Below are 11,503 nucleotides of genomic sequence, written 5' to 3' on the forward strand. Positions count from 1 at the left end.
GTGTTGCTATGGCTGTGGTGTAGGCAGACGGCTACAGCTCCAATTCGACCCCTAGCCTGGAAACCTCCATAGGCTGTGGGTGTGGCCCTAAAAAGACAATAAAACAAACAAAACAAATTTAAAAACGAGTGGAATTAGACTGAACGGTCTCTGATTTCATTGACGTGCATACCCCGAGTACGCACTTCAGTGTGCTAAACATCTTCAGCCTCGTGCTGAACACCTATCGATCAAATGTTGTTTTTCAAGCACAACTTAAAACAACAGGTGAAACCACTACTAAGAGTTCTGCTCTTGTTTGTTTTGTTCGGGGCAAAAATTTCTCCCTCTGTCCACATCCTCTTAAAAGCCACAAGGCATGTACTCTTGGTCCATCGTGAGCAGAATCACTACGACACAGCATCAGCCTTTTTATCTTAAAGGCGTAATTACAGTGTCTCAAATAATAAGCTAAGATAAATAGAATTGTCCGCTGAAACAGAAAATATTATGAAGAAGGAAAAAGTCAGAGATGACACCGAGAAATGTCGACAAGGTTAATCACACTTAATTTGAAAGGACGACTGTAACTTTAAGAATGCAGCAGAGCTGGAATTGGAGTGTAGGCTTTTATTTTACTTCTTTATAGCCTGCCTCACAACTACTTGGACAAATACAAAACAAGAATTACAGTGCACCATAAGTTATTTTAATATCCTGTAGTGGTGCATACTTCCAATGAAATCCCAAGACTATGATTACGGCTCTCTGTTTGTGTGAAAATGTCAACTTGTTTCGAGTGACTACATACTCTAAATTATATATAACTGTTACTTTATAGCTAATAGGCACTAAAATTACTTTAAAACAGAAATGTAAAGTTATATTTTCATCCTTTTTGACAGATAATAAAGCTTATTTACGAGATACAATTTTTCAAGCATTAAAACATCTTATGTTTACAAAAACATTAACGGTATTATTACTGGATATGTAAAGGAATGAAAAAAGCAAAACCATTATGAAGATATTTGTCCTGCTCGGCGACTTCTCTCTTCTGTCAAACTGTCGTGACTTCACTTATGAACGTTATGAGTTTGAATACTTCTAAAATTAAAAATATTTGCAAGGTCCAGTAGAGGCCAGTGATTTAAGGTCTGTCTTGTTCCATCATCCGCTGGCAGGCACGAAACCCTCTCCTACGCTTTCAGATGAAACGCTGACATGTGATGAATTGTGCCTGTGTGTTCTCATCTGGATCCCGACAAGCATGTTCCGTAATTGTCCTGTGGCTGCATCATTGGTTGGAGCAAATGATATTTGTTTTTGCTCATCATCAAAGTTTCTCATCTCTCCTCCAGTGGACAAGACTGCTTGATAATCCCTTAGGCTTCTGGTTTATCCACCCACCCATCCGTCCATCCATCCATCCTCAGTGCAGGGTTGACATGCTGGGGAGACCAGGAGTGACAGAGGGAAACGGTCCCTGCGCTCCCCCGGAAGACTGTTCGTCCTATTGAGGAGGAACCAGGAAAAGCCAAGAGCTCACCCAGAGCCCTCTCCTCGGGGGAGCTGTGCCCTTTGCACAGTGGTGAGCAGTGATGGAAACGGGCCAGGCGTGCGGTCAACCTCCCCAGATGCGACCCGCCTGGAGGAGTGACGTTGAAAAGCCACGCCCCCTGGAGGCTGATACCGAACCTCTCCGGCTTCCGCGGGCACCGCCACCTTTGTTCGGCAAAGTCAGCCTGGTTGTGGCGGAGCGCAGACGGGCCTCTCCTGGCCCGCTGCGCAGCCCCAGCCTGACCCCAGCACACTGTTCTTCTGGCAGATCCTGGCCCAGCCTCCAAGCCAGCTGCCAGGAAACGCTGGGAACCCTCCGTGCTCCACGTGAGCGACAGCTTTGTTCCCGCCCCCACGTGAGGCGTCAGGCCCCCCGGGTCTAAGGACACCCCCACTGTGAGCCCGAGGCAAGAGCAGGGGAGAAAATACACAGCAAAGGCCCCAGGGAAAGGAATCTTTCCAGAAGGGCCTGAAGGGACATCAGTCCCCGCGGACCGGGTGGCCTGGACCCTCGGGGCTCGGCGTCCACACCCTTCCCAGGCGCACCGAGATTGGAGCACTGCCTCCTCCACAGCCGGTTCGTCAATCCTCCTCCCGGTTATCGGAAAGTAGGGGCTTGGGGTTTTCTCCTGTAAACAGTGGCGTCCGCGTCGCGTCGGAGGCGCCTGCTGGGGGAACGCCCCTGGCTTCTGGTTTCCGGGGTTCTTAGGAGACTGGGTCATCCTCCAGCCTCCCCACCAGTGCCCTGGGGCCCAGGTCCTGCCAGGAAACGTCCTCTCTGCTTACAGGGGCCAGAGCTGCTTTCTCTGCTTTCGACCAGAGAAGTGACACCCTCTGCGGCTGCCCTGGCGTCTCTTCCACAGTCACTGGGCAAGGTGGCAGCCGTCTTCACACCAGGAATGGAGACCAGCTCCCCCCGCCTCTGCCCCTCATCAGACCAGGGCCTAAGCAGAGCCTGCGTCTCAAGGCGTTCACTGGGGAAGGGCACCCGGCCCCAAACCTCCTTCCCCACCACTGCTCTGAGCCCCGCCAGGCCCACAGCCACACCCGAGTTGATTGCAGGTTGCAGGTTCAAGGCCCTTTTCCCGCTGTTTCCACCAGTACGCCCCTTGCTAGCAGGATATTGGGGCTCCTGTTCCCTGCAGGTCCACATTCTCCTCTAACGGCCAGGACCCCCTCCGCCCAGGCTCCTCCTGTGACTTCACCACCAGAAAGATGTCCCCAGGGCTTCCCTCTCTGACCCACCTCCTTCAGGGCCCAAACCTCTGTCCTCTTGGAAGGAGAGTGAAGCACAGCCCCCAAGGAGTAGAGCCCAGCCGCCACCTGCTCATCAGAAGGCTCTGGGACAGGAAGGCCGCCCACTCCAGGCACCGGGGTGGCCACCCAGCCACCAGCTCAGCTCTGCTGCCCCGGGCAGGAGTGGGAGCTCCGCTCGAACACCGTGGTCTCTGCAGGAGGCCTAGCGGGAGGCCAGCGAGCAGCTAAACCGGGACAAAATGTTTCGCTATGTTTTAAAGGCCTAATCTCTGATCACACCCCACAGACTTTCTTCCTCCTCGCCAGCCTTCATTAACTATTAATCCAGCTCACGGGCAGGAGAGGGAAACCCATCTCCTCTGTATAAAAGAAGGGGGGGGGGGACCCTCGTATTGCAGAATTTTGAAATAAAAAAATGTCAGGAAGACACAAACATTGTCAAACCTGTTTAGAAGTTCACCAGGATGTGGAGGCACAAGTCTGTGTGTTTATGTGCCCGCAGGCACAGCTGTGCGTCCCAGGAGGCAGTGGATCCTGGGAATATCCTCAAGAACCGAAAATACTCGCAGTCCTTACTAGGGAATTCTTTCATGTGATTGAGTTAACAGTGGGTAAACCTAAGAAAACAGCGATGTTTATCCTGTGGGCTTCACTTGAGATTCTGTTCCACTTACGATGGCCCATGTAACAACTTTATGCCCCAGTATTTAATGAAGGAAAACAATTTTCCCAGGAGCTGATATAACGGGTCTTATTATTTATTGACTCCATCAATGGGGGAGCTGTTAGCCAAGGTGGCAGGTGGTAGAGAGTGTGTGTCTTTGGAATTTAGCTGCAAGGTGCCAATCCGCATCACCCATGAAGGGCTATTAAGTACATCCGCTAAATACAAGAAATGGGGAGAGCTGAAATCTGTGGGTTCCCCACATCTCAGCATATGTGGAGCTAAAAGGCTGCTTCTCTCCTAATCCTTGATGCCTGGAGAGTTGTTTGCCCAGTGAGTTTCCCCATCAGCCCGAAGGGATGCCTTCTTTTGAGAAGAGAATTCCTTATTCTTGGGGGATCCATTCCATGGTCCCCGGAAGGCTAACCCTTTCCCCACTAGGACAAGGGCGCCCCTGAGAGGCTCGGGCTGTCAGAGCACGGTGTCTCCCACCCTCATGACTGGTCCTGTGACTAGTCAGCACCCAAGCCGGGCTGATCAGGATGTCCCCACGATGCTCTCCTCTCTCTAAAACTACCCATCTTTGAGCAGGGTGCGAGTGGCCACATTTCCTATAAAACTGGGAAGGCGGGTGCCGGGTGAGGAGGCCAATGAAGCCAAAAAGAAGCAAACAGAACCCAGAGAGGGAAACAGACACGAGAGATCTCCAAGGATTGGGCTCAAGCTCTGACCCAGCCAAATTCCGTGACCAATCCAGCTGAATTCCTACTGTCCCGTGAGGAGTCGCAACATGGGACGTGGTCACTTGCAACCAGAAGGACCCTGACAGCAGCACGCTGCCCCTTGTCACTGCCCTTCTCTCGCTTCAGCTTCTTTCCCAGTTCCACAAGCTCCAGTGACCCGGCGGCCAAGGTACCTGCTTTCGTAAATCACCAGCTCGGTTTACAGCAATAACCACCAAGAAAAACAAGCATCTTCTTTCTTAAGCAGAGCAGGGGAGAGCGTCACTGTAACCAACACGAGGTGCTGGCTTTCATGACAGTTTATCAAATTTACATTCTTAAAAAATTGAAGGCGTTCCCATCGTGGCACTACAGAAACATATCCGACTAGGAACCATGAGGTTTCGGGCCTCGCTCAGTGGGTTAAGGATCTGGTGTTGCCGTGAGCCACGGTGTAGTCACAGATACAGCTCGGATCCTGTGTTGTGGTGTAGGCTGGCAGTTGCAGCTCTGTTTGGACCCCTGGCCTGGGAACCTCCATATGCCGTGGATACAGCCCTAAAAAGCAGAGAAAAAAAAATTGAAAAGTGGAGTTCCCATTGTGGCTCAGCAGGTTAAGAACCCGACTAGTATCCATGAGGAAGACGTGGCATTGCTGTGGCTGTGGGTAGGCTGGCCGCTGAAGCTTCAATTTGACCCCTAGCCTGGGAACATCCATGTGCTGCAAGTGCAACCCTAAAAAAAGGGAAAAAAAAGTGAGTGAAATCTTAACAGAACAGTTTTCTTCTGGTGTGTGACATCTTTATGTCCCCACAGTGTCTGCACAGCCTTTCTCTGTCAGAGCAGGGGAGAGCTTCACTGTAACCAACACGAGGTGCTGGCTTTCATGACAGTTTATCAAATTTACATTCTTAAAAAATTGAAGGCGTCTGCACAGCCTTTCTCTGAACCCTATTCTCCTTGTTGGGTGAAGAATTTGGAGGTTCCATAGAAGCCCCCCAATTGATGGGAAGAACTCCTGCTGGCTGATAAAAGAGATTAAAGCCGTTTTAAAGGCGTCCTCTTCATCCCAGTCCCCTCTGCAGATGTCCTTGAGAAATAAACCAGGGCCTGTGACCGGGACCGGCCACAACGTGGAACAAAATTCCCAGAAACCAAAACACACACACTTGAGGGATGAACCCTAGCTAGGACGATTTAGGCCTGGGGTCCACGAGCAGACACCGAGACCTCACACTCCTCACCGCGGGACTGTGGCCGTGACCTGTTCGGGCGCGGGCAGTACCTGCAGGGTTCCCTCTGTGTGCTCCTGACACCAGTCTCACGGGCTCCCGGCTCTCACCTCGGCACAACCAGCCACAGCTCTGTGCCTTCTCCACCTGGTGGACCTGGGCGCCTCCGCTCCACTTCATCTGGTCCTGATACGCCAGCCCCGAACACGAGCTAAACAAAGACAGATTCCTGATGAAATAAGGAATGTGTCAGCACTCACGCCGAGGCTTTTCAGGAACTGTTAAAGATGTATGAGGCACAGGGTATTCCCAGCAAGTCTTGGGCACGCCATTGATCACATGGAAAGCTTTTAAAATGAAGTTACAAATATCTTAAGGCGAGAGAATAAAGACTGTCCCAGTTGGAGACATTGTTTTTGCAACTCTAAAAGCTTGTCACATTAGCCAAAAATACAGCCTTTCACTAGAAAGCCCTCGACGGGTAGAACTGAGGGCATCTGCTTCTGCGTCTTACTTTTCTCCACTTTGAGGGGTTTCTGTGAGAAGCATGAATGTTCCTTGTAAGCAAAAACAAACAAAAACCCTTTAAAATAAAAATGGCAAAGCTGTCATAAATTATAAAATACTAATGAGGCTAAGACCCCCTCAACTTGGAAGCAAACTTCTGGCAACACGTATCGATGACATATACCCAGGATGTGACTGCTATAGGGTAACAAAGATTTTACTGGTTTATACGTGGGCAAAGTTGATGGGAAATAACCTCTCTAGATACCGCACGTGCCACAGAGACGCAGTAGCTGTATCTTTAGAGAGCGCGTTTCTTGTGTCGCGTTGGTGTGTAGTTGGTCCGTGTCTAAGAGGCTGGCGGCTGTCACAGAGGGGGGGGTTGAAAATGCATTCGATTCACACATCCTCGGAGAGGCGGTCATTCGCCTCTGTCCTCTGAGGAAGCGTGAAGAGGAGACCCGAGGAGTGACAAAGAGGAACCCTCCGCAGCCCCCACGAGTCCAGCTTCATCCCATCAATGAACAGAGTGGACACGAGCTGTCCGGCTCGGAACAAGAGTCAGAAAGCATGGGTAGCTCGCGACGCGTCCTGTCCCTGACACACCCGGGCCTACGGGGACCTGCTTCCCTAGGAAAGGTTGGCCAATACTTCAACAGTTCGAACCCTGAAGGCCCGGGGCCGGCAGAGCGCGACGAGACGGCTGCCCTCCTGGCTGACGGCTGGCACAGAGATTTGGTTGGCTGGCACAAGTGAGGTGCTGTTTCAGGTCACTGAGGACACGCGGGGGCCTGGCTGGCAGCACTCTTCTATGCAGCAATTCTCAGGCAATTCACGGGCAAGTGCACAGGCCTCATGAAGACAGCAGTCTGGAGAGCCCAGTGGGGCCTGTGATTAGTCCCCAGAAGGGTAATGGAGGGGACAAAATGAACACAACATCCCAGTTATACCCACTTCCCGGCCGGAGGGGCACAGAAGGTGCCACACCTATTGGTGAGTCTCGGCCTCAGTCACGTCCAAGGGCAGCTGAGGAGGCTGAGTCCCTCGGAACCCCGGCCTGGGCTCCTGGACGCCCTTCTACCTCCTGCCCCCGCCTGGGCCGCCACATTCAGGGACAGCCACGTTCCCGAGGAGCCCTGAGGGGCTGGGGGCATGGGGGTGGGAGTGGGAATCAGAGAGAGGGAGCCCCCCAGTGATGCTGGCCACCTTTCGAAGACAAAGTGTCTAGAAGCCACGGGATTCTTGAGAAAGCCCGGTGCTTAAAGAACTATCTGGGTTTTTCCCCTTGCTTTTTTGTTTGTTTTCTCCTTTAAATCTTTCACTGAAAAATAATCTTCTAGGGAACCAATAGGTCAAATATGCTACATGCCCTTTTCTGTAGTTTGGTAAGAACTTGCCTCAAAGAGGCAGAATTTTAATTCATTCATTTTAAAGCTTTATTCTCTTTACAAAGGACAGTCAGGTACCATGCCTAAAATCATCAATGCTGGGTAACCCTTAGCTGTGCGGTGACAAGTGATAATGGGCAGTTAACACGTAGCTTGAATCCTGTTAATGTGTCGTGATGTAAGTTAGTTGGGGCCCCAGCCTGAGCAGGACAGGCTTTCGGGCAAAGCAGCGACATCAGAAGCAACTGTGTGAGACCACTTGCTCTGTATGCAATTCACACTTGTCACCACCCTGGTCAGCCACGCTGGACATTCAAGGCAAGGACTTCTCTTAAGGTCACCTCATTAGTCAAAAGGCCATCGGAGCTGGGGGGGTCGGGGGGGAGGGCTCCAGGGAGCAGCTCCTTATTTGCAGATGAAGAACTTTCTTCAGTTCAGAAGCGAACCAAGAGGCAGGAGAGAGTCATTGAAAACAGCTCCATCACACAAACGCAGCTACACGGGAAAAGTGGTCCAGCCCACCCCGCAGGAAAACTGAACCCCGGAGAACACAGACAGCTTCCCGACCTAGGGATTTCTAGCCAAAAGGGCAGGCACCGCCAGCGCTGCACGTTCAAATGCACGCAGCGCAATTTTTCACAATCGAAGCGCCATCGGCGGCCACGTTCCCTGAAACGGCCTCTTCCCTTCCCAGTGACAAGGCTCCCAGGACGAGGGGAGGCAGGTACGTCGCTGCCCTGCCTGGAAAATGCCAGGAGCAGAGGGGAACCCACCCCACGCCAGCCGAAGAACAAGTCATGGGAGACCAATTTGATTGCACTTCCCTGATAGAATTTCAAGAACCGCCAATGCTGAGCGCAACACACATCTCCCCGTAAAAGTTTAACAAAGCATTTGACAATAAGATCTATTAGACTGCGGAGCAGACTTCCCAGAGAAGGTGTGGGAGAGCTCTCTCTGGGGACCTTTCCAATAAAACGAGACAACCTGTTCGAGGAGGCATCTTGCAGGAGGGCAATTTCTTTCTTTCTTTTCTTTGTTTCCCCCTCTGGGTTCCTTGATGTAACTGGGCCACTTCCCATTTCTTGGGTGAAAATACGACAAGCACCAGGGAAACCCATCCTTTTCGCCAAAGGACGGCATCCTCATAAGCACGGGCTGGTCCAGACCCCAGCTGGCTTTGGTCCCCTGCTCGCCTCCATCTGGGAAAGCAGGCTCTTCTCAAGGCGGCCCCACCTCCTCAGACAAGGAGCGCCAGGAGCCGCCAGCCCGGTCCACGGACGGCGGCGGAGGGGCTCGTTCACGCCGAAGCCAAGGCCTCTCCACCAGCCACTGGGGCACCCTCCCGCCCGGGCCTCCACGGCCCCGCCAGGAGGGATTAGCAGCCGGAGAGGCGCTGCACCAAAAAAAAGAAAAGAGAATCGCCGCCAGGCCTTGACGGTCACACTGCAGGCACACACACCGCGGTGTGACGGCTCTGAAGCCCTCGCAGGCCCGGTGTGGCGAAATATCTAAGAGGGTATGTCGCGCTCCATCATTCGTCTCTTTAACCAGCCGTGCAAATACTTATAAGCCAGGAAACTCCAGGACCGTGTTTGTCTAGGATATAAAGACTAATTGCTTCCCTAGTTGCACTACACTACTTTTGAGGAGGAAGAAAATGATTTTTTTAAACCTTGCTACAAAATATATGCAGAATTTGTTTTCCAATGAACGCCTAATAAGGCTACCTCTTAAGTCAAGATATGTAAAAAATTGCCCTTTTCACAGCTGATAAAATACAAATTAATCCTTAGAGGATTTAATATGTGCCTATTTATTACTTTCAAATCCGAACGTACCGTGGCAATTAATACGGCTTCCATTAGCCTGTGCGCAAACCAGTAACTTTGCCTTTGAAACTAGAAATACATGCAAAGTTGACCCTGTTTGAAACGCCTCCTACCTGTGCGGGCACGAGCCCGTGTTTGCTTTCAATGTGCTACTCGAGGTGTGATTTGATGCCCTTCGGAAGATCACAATTGCCACAGCGCCTCTGTAGTTACAGCGTTGCTCCCAGAATCAGTCTGAGCTCCAAAAGCTTTAAGTCGCAGTGTCTTCAGGGTATGAATAATGTTGTTTGTATGCAACGGCAAGTTCAGTTTATTATGAGAAATGAAAACATTTTAAAAATTAAAGAAACATTTTTCTTTGTGTTCACAGTTCATTGTGTTAGTTTAACCCCCACACTTAACCTCCAACAGTTCATTTTATAAACTCCCCTTTCGTTTGCTTTTGCATGCATGCAGACTTAACCCTTGGCTGCCCAGCTCTTTTTGGAAGCACCTGGTAAACAAGGGCTTTTGAGAGCAAACGTGCCTTTCTCCCCTCTCCCAGACGTGTGTGGCTGGCAGGCTGCAGTACTAGGAAGTTACATTTGCAGAAATCTGAGTATTCCTTACTTCTTAACCCATCTTTCTTAGAAAGCCACTCGGGTCTATTTTTAACCTCCGTACTCTTGGCGTGTGTATTTCAGTTTTCTCAGTGGGATTCAAAGCATCGGACGCCATAACAACTTACGACCTCAGCCAGGACTGAAGTGGAAATCTGTGTAATGATTTCACCCAAAATCATAGGTCTCTTTGTTGAGACCCAGCATTTTTCAAAATGAGCTACACATTTTTTTTTTATCCTCTTGGACTCCCAATTTTAGTCTACACCTAAGGGTCATTTTCTGTTCTTCTTCAAAAATAAACCCTGCTGATGGCCCACAGTGCTTAGTCTTTAGGTGCCTGGTAGTCGGGCAGATTTTACTCACATTTTTTTAAGGCTAGCGTGTCTGTCTGATGGTCTGCTTTTGTGTATTCATCAGCAAAAGTCTATAGCATCTCCTGGAACGGTCTTGGTTTATTTACAGTTTCGCGGTCGTATTTGTTTAGGCTAAAAGAACGCCTCCGCGGAGTTCAGCCGAGCCGCCCTCTTTGCTCTGAGAATTATGTCACCTCTTCTGTCCCATTGCAGCCCATGGAGCTCTTTTGACAGACAGCATGAACAAATCTGCATAAGGAAAAGTAAGTGACAGCTGGGGTCAGACTCTCTCTGTTTAATGACACTGCCAGTTACACATTTTGAATTGTTTAAATATGAGCCTACCGCTTCCACAATCATCATTTCACTGGTTCCACTTTTCATACCCAACAGCCAGGAAACTGACACGTAATTACACACTTGCTGATGGTATCGCCGGGGCCGATAATTAAAACTGCCACCCGAGGATTGCGATTGCTAGTCTACAGCTGGGATGTTGTCAGGAGGCAGCAACGGCAGCGGCTTTTAACGCCGACTCCTTACAGGTGGACCCCTGGTCCCGGCGCCGGAGGAACCGACCAGCCTCAGCACATCATCTGCAACGTCTCACACAAATGAAGAAAATCTATTAACAATCCAATAAGTGGAATACAAACATGATGACCCAAGGGTTAAACTGTCTGCGTGGACTCCGGAGTTGGATCTATTAGGGATTGTGCTTCTCTGCCTTCTCGGTGCGGTATTTATACCGAAAAGACCACCACACGGTCTGCCGCTGCCGAGGAGGGTGTCGGGTTTTCACCTGTGCAGTGAGAGCGGCTGCAAAGTCTGAAGAGCTGGGTGGACTGCCTGATGGCATGGCTGTATCTGAATAAAGAAACAGGAGAGACGCTGGGGGGGTGGGGGGGGGGGATTTCAACCCTTACAAGTTATTCACTAAAAGTAGATTTGTTTTTCCGGGTGGAAATGAGATGGAGGCAGGAAGAAACTGGGGCTGGGGACGTGGAAACCTCCTTAGGGATGCAGTGTAATCCCTGTACTTCTGCCCCAGAGTGTGGCCACACTAAGGGCATTGCTTCTGGTGACTCCTGACACCCAAGTTCCTCCTGCATCCACGCAAGGACACACAGAGGGGGCAGACGGGGAAGAGGTGCTGAAACAGTGTAAATAGAGCAGGCAGGGAATGCAAAAAAGGCAGGAGCCATCAGGAGTAGACACGAGCTGTGGCTTTGCGAATGCTCCACAGTAAAATATTAGAAAGAGGTAACTGAGCCAGTTAAAGCTGCCCCAGACAAAGGCAAATCCACATTTTAATCGGTTCCAGCAGCATGACAGAGGCAGCTTTGCCTGGAATGAACTATATTTATCAATTCAAAAGTGAGCACTTTTTTCATTGCATTAGGCCCA

The 11,503-nt window shown here is 50.5% G+C and overlaps 1 long non-coding RNA gene across 1 annotated transcript; it reads right to left on the reverse strand.

The window, feature by feature from the left end:
* Window positions 1–4,944: 4,944 nt before the first annotated feature.
* Window positions 4,945–10,340, reverse strand: LOC125116679 (uncharacterized). The gene is made up of 3 exons (XR_007132402.1): window positions 10,107–10,340; window positions 9,255–9,405; window positions 4,945–5,625 (listed from the first exon to the last, which is right to left on the reverse strand). It is a non-coding gene; the product is annotated as an uncharacterized LOC125116679 (long non-coding RNA).
* Window positions 10,341–11,503: the final 1,163 nt, after the last annotated feature.

This window comes from Phacochoerus africanus, chromosome 15, assembly GCF_016906955.1.
Source record: "Phacochoerus africanus isolate WHEZ1 chromosome 15, ROS_Pafr_v1, whole genome shotgun sequence".
Classification (NCBI taxonomy): Eukaryota; Metazoa; Chordata; class Mammalia; order Artiodactyla; family Suidae; genus Phacochoerus; species Phacochoerus africanus.